This window comes from Macrotis lagotis, chromosome 8, assembly GCF_037893015.1.
Source record: "Macrotis lagotis isolate mMagLag1 chromosome 8, bilby.v1.9.chrom.fasta, whole genome shotgun sequence".
NCBI lineage: Eukaryota > Metazoa > Chordata > Mammalia > Peramelemorphia > Peramelidae > Macrotis > Macrotis lagotis.
This window is the reverse complement of record NC_133665.1, coordinates 41,845,050-41,850,207: the sequence shown is the minus strand read 5'-3', so window position 1 is coordinate 41,850,207 and position 5,158 is coordinate 41,845,050. Positions and strand designations below refer to the sequence as shown.

Sequence of the window (5,158 nt, the reverse complement as noted above, 5' to 3'; positions counted from 1 at the left end):
CCAAATCTGTGTATGTATTGTCTCTGTGTGTGTGTATGTATATTGTATTTCTTCTTTTGACCATTTCATATGAGAGTGAGGTTCAAGAGTCAGGCACACCCCCTCACCCTACCTCCTCTTTTTTTGTGTAGATGTCTACTTGTGCACCTTGATTTTATGAGATAATTTTCCTAACTTTCTTTTCTGTCCTCTCTCCATCAAGACATAACAGAATCACTTCCAGGTCCAGTTGACTCCCTCTATGAATCCTGATAATGATAGGTTTCAGAGGGGATACATATAAAGAATGTCCTAATATTTTAATGTAAGCGGTTTATCTTTATTTATTATTGCATTTTTCTGTTTACCTTTTTCTTTTTCCTCTTTATTCTTGTGTTTGAACTAAAAGGTACTTTGCAGCTGTTTTTTTTTTCCATCTGGAATGCTCAGATGTCTTCTCTCTCATTAAAGGTCCATTTTCCTCCTGTATTTAGTTTTGCTGGGTAAGTTATTCTTTACTGTAAGCCCATACCCTGTGACTTCCAGAACTTCCAAGTTCTCCTTTCCTTTATATTGTTGGCTGTTAAATAATTTGTCATATAATTATGGTTTCTTGGTGTTTGAATTATATTTTTCTGGAAACTTTCAATTTTTTTTTTTAAACTTAGAACCTCTGGACTTTGACTATGGTGTTCCTGGGAGTTTTGAAATCAGGTCTTTATTCTAGTTTTTGCAAACTTAAAAATACTATATAATAATACTATATAATATGTGGATTGATGTTTATGACCATTCAGTCTATCACCCATAAATGAGCATTTATTCAGTGCCTACTATTTGCAAGGCAATGTGCTAGAGGTATAAAGACAAAAATGAGATAACTCTTATCATCAAGAAGCTTACATTCTGAGATATGTGTGTGTGTGTGTGAACAGCAAGTAGACATAAGCAGATATAAAATATCTAAAAAGTAAATATTAGATAATGTTGGGGACAAGAAAGTACTAGACATATGAGAGATGAGGAAAGGTTTTATGTAAAAGATAAACATTGATCCTGAATTTTGAAGAAGCCTAGGGATTCCAAAGAACAGAGAAGAGAGGAGCATTCTAAGGACAATCATTGCAGAGGCCTGGAGATAGGAGTTGGGAGGCATTGTGTGAGGAATAGTCTTAAGACCAGTTTTGCCAAACTGTAGAATATATGAAAGTGTAATAATTCTGAAAGATGGGCTCAACGTAGATTGTGAAGGGCTTTAAATGCTGAACAAAGAGAAAATGGGGAGCTACTGATGCTTGAGGAGAGGAATGACATTGTCTAAGTCTTCAGTAAAGACAGGGTCAAAGCAACAAAATACTAGACTTCCTCCAGTGACTCTAGTCATTTAATCCAATGTGAATCCACCTAATGACACTGTTATTCAGTTTCCCTCTTCCCATTTCTTTACTAGAAGACATTAAGAAACTAAGACACTTTGTCAAATGCTTTGTAGAAATAAAGATATGACAAAGAGATGATACTGGAGTAGAAAAAAACAGTGGACTTTGAGTCAGTGAAAATTGGTATAATATTTGCAAAACCTAACTCAAAGTGTTATTATAAAGGACTTTGTAAAATTTGAAAAGATTTGTATATTTGAATATAGAAAGGCCTCAGAGGCCAGAAGATCTGGGTTCAAGTCTTGTCTCTTACACATCAGGATTTGTGACTTAGGGCAACTTACTAGTAATTCTCCGAAAATGTCAGTTGCCCCTTCTGCAGCTGCCTAACAGTGAGCTGGATCCCTGGTTCAGAGAACAGATGTTGCTTCTCCGTCAATCCGGCTAGGTCTACTTAGGTGTTGGAGTTATGAATGTCTGCAATGCCTGGCCAGAGAACATGATCAATATGCAGCGGTGTAACCTGCTATACCTACTAGAAAACTAGCAGATGAAGCACTATTTCTACTATGGTCTGTCATGGCCTCAGTTCTTTGTTTTAGAAAGATTTTATCTATTTTGAGTTTTACAATCCCCCCCCCCTTCTTGCTTCTATTCCCCCCCCCTCCCATAGAAGGCATTCTGTAAGTCTTTACATTGTTTCCATGGTATACATTGATCTCAGTTGAATATGATGAGAGAGATAAATCATATCCTTAAGGAAGAAAAATAAAGTATAAGAGATAGCAAAATTACATAATAGGATAACAGGTTTTTTTCTAAATTGAAGGTAATAATCTTTGGTCTTTGTTCAAACTCCACAATTCTTTCTCTGGATACAGATGGTATTCTCCATTGCAGATAGACCCAAATTGTCCCTGATTGTTGCACTGAAGGAATGAGCAAATCCATCAAGGTTGATCATCACCCCCATGTTGCTGTTAGGGTGTACAGTGTTTTTCTGGTTTTGCTTATCTCACTCAGCATCAGTTCATGCAAATCCTTCCAGGCTTCCTTGAATTCCCATCCCTTCTGGTTTCTAAAAGAACAATAGTATTCCTTGACATACACAGTTTGTTAAGCCATTCCCCAAATTGAAGGACATTCACTTAATTTCCAATTCTTTTGCCTCCACAAACAGGGCTGCTATGAATATTTTTGTACAAGTGATGCTTTTACCCTTTTTTCATGATCTCTTCAGGGTATAGACCCAGTAGTGATATTACTGGATCAAAGGGTATGCACATTTTTGTTGCCTTTGGGCATAATTCCAAATTGCTCTCCAGAGAGGTTGTATGAGTTCACAGGTCCAACAACCATGTATTAGTGTCCCATATTTCCCACATCCCTTTAAACATTTATCATTGTCCTTTCCGGTATTGTTGATGGCCTCAGCTCTCTTACATTGTTGTTGAAGATGAGAGTGGGAAGACTGTGGTCTACATCCTGGTCAAGTTGGGGGAACATCCAAAGGATGTCCCCCATGAACAAATCACATCTTTGACTGTAAAATATTCCTTCTACCAGCTGGGACCAGCATAGATGCTTATGAATCAGGCAGGCCTCATGGGCCATGATTGAAAACTTTAACGCAAAATATGTCTCTCTGCATATCAGAAAAAGTAAATGGGCAGCTCTACATCTGAATTCCAATACTCTTAACTTTCAGGTTAGTGAGGTGGAGCCCAAATACTATACAGATATAGAGGATACTAATACTATGAAACGGGATATGACTCAGATAGCAGAAGAGAGTAGGAAACAGGTTCATAGGGGAGAAAGGACTTGCTTAAGGTCACAGAGGCAGAGCCAGGACTAGAACTAGACCTCCTGAGTCCTTCCTGGTCTGATACTCTTTCCACTATGTTGCATTGCCTCTTCCTAGAGACACAGAATATTCTGTTCCTCTTGATTCTCTCTCTGTTTTACCCTTTTCCCTCTCCTCTGTCCTCTCACTGTCCATCTGTTTCTCCACCTGTTATCTACTGGCTAGTCCTTTCACACTCATGGTAGTTGACAAAGCAATTGGAAGTGAAGGAGAAAGGTAAACATCTGGTGTTGGCCTCCCTAGAGAACAAGATGGACTCCAAAGCCAACCATGTGGAGGACTGTTGCCACGAGGAGAATGGTCTAGGCCACCCAGCCAAGAATAGCAGTATCTGTGACAGCAAAGACCTTAATGAGGCCAGCGAGACCAGATGTCAAGGTCAGACCAGAGCACTGATGTCAAGGACAGCTTGGAGGCCTCTGTCTCTGTCTCCTAAGGTTCCCAGTTTGGTATTCCATGAGTCACCCCCCCCCCCCAAACTGTATCTCTACTCCTTTGCCCCTCATCAGTCCTTGTTGTTAAACTGTTTGAGGCCCTGTTGCAGATTTCAAATATATAAAGCAAAGAACTATTTTGGACAAATCACTGTCACTGGTAGAAAGAGTGAGATTATTTATTTATTTATTTATTTTCACAATTGATATTTTATCTTACTCTTCTAATTACCTGCTATGAAAGTTTTTCAGCATTCATCCACATGCATATGCATATTTATAAGTTAAATAATTTTCTTCCATCCTCCCTTCCCAACTCCCTCCTCTCAATGGCAAACATTGTTACATATACCTTGTCTTCAATATGTTTGCAGATTAGTCATTTTCTGTATGAAGAATTAGGACTAAGGGAAAAGAAAGAAAACCATGAGAATTCAGATTCTTTAGTAGGTTTTTCTTTGTCTTGTTTTGCTTTTCTTCCTCTGAATGTGGATGGCATTATCCATAACAGATCTTCCAGGATTGTCCTAAGTCTCTGAATTGCTGAGAGGAGCTGCATCCATCAAGGTTGATCAACTCACAATATTTCTGTCTAGGTGTACAATGCTCTCTTAGTTCTGCTCCCTTCACTCAGTATCAATTCCTGTAATTCATTCCATGCTATACATAATTCATTCTGACTATACATGATTTTTTATAGAACAATAATATACCATAGTATTCATATACCATAATTTGTTTAGCCATTCCCCAGTTGATGGGCATCCCTCAATTTCCAATTCTTTGCCACTATAAAAAGAGCTGCTATGAAGATTTGGGAACACGTGGGACTTTTCCCATTTTTTATGATTTCTTCTGGATGTAGGTATAGTATTGGTATTGCTGGGTCAAAGGGAATGATCCATTTTATTTCTCTTTGAGCATAGTTCCATATTGCTCTCCAGATTAGTTAGATCATTTCACAATTCCAACAAGAGTGCATTTATGTCCCAATCCTCCCACAACCTTTCCAACATTCATTGTTTTCCCTTTTTGTCTTCTAAACCAATCTGACAGGTGTGAGGTGGGTACTAATGAGATAAAGTTTCTTAATGAACTTGTTTCTTTTTTTCCTTTCTGAGTCCTCACAAACTAAATATTTGTATATTTAATTCATTTCAACAGTTTCAGTCCCATCTCTTGGTTTTCTCCATTTATTCCATTGCTCTATAGATCATTCTTATTTCTGTTCTTACCACCTTGTAAGAGGAGAACCTAACTTTTTTTTTGTCATTAGCTCCCTTATAACTGAGTCATTTCCTCTCCCTCAGGTCTCACTCCTGGTTTCTGTCTAGAGATGAAGGAAGGGGGAGGATACAAATTTTATTAATTTCTTCTTTTTTTTGGTATAAATTCATTACATGACTACTCAGGACTCTATATGTGTAGATATACAGAAAGGTAAGATAATTCAATTTTGAAATATTTATTTTCAGAATATGCATACCTTCTAAGATATT

At 37.7% G+C, this 5,158-nt stretch overlaps 1 pseudogene; it reads left to right on the top strand.

Moving 5' to 3' along the window:
• Positions 1-1,827: 1,827 nt before the first annotated feature.
• Positions 1,828-3,661, top strand: LOC141494748 (N-alpha-acetyltransferase 10-like; annotated as a pseudogene).
• The last annotated feature ends 1,497 nt before the right edge of the window (positions 3,662-5,158 follow it).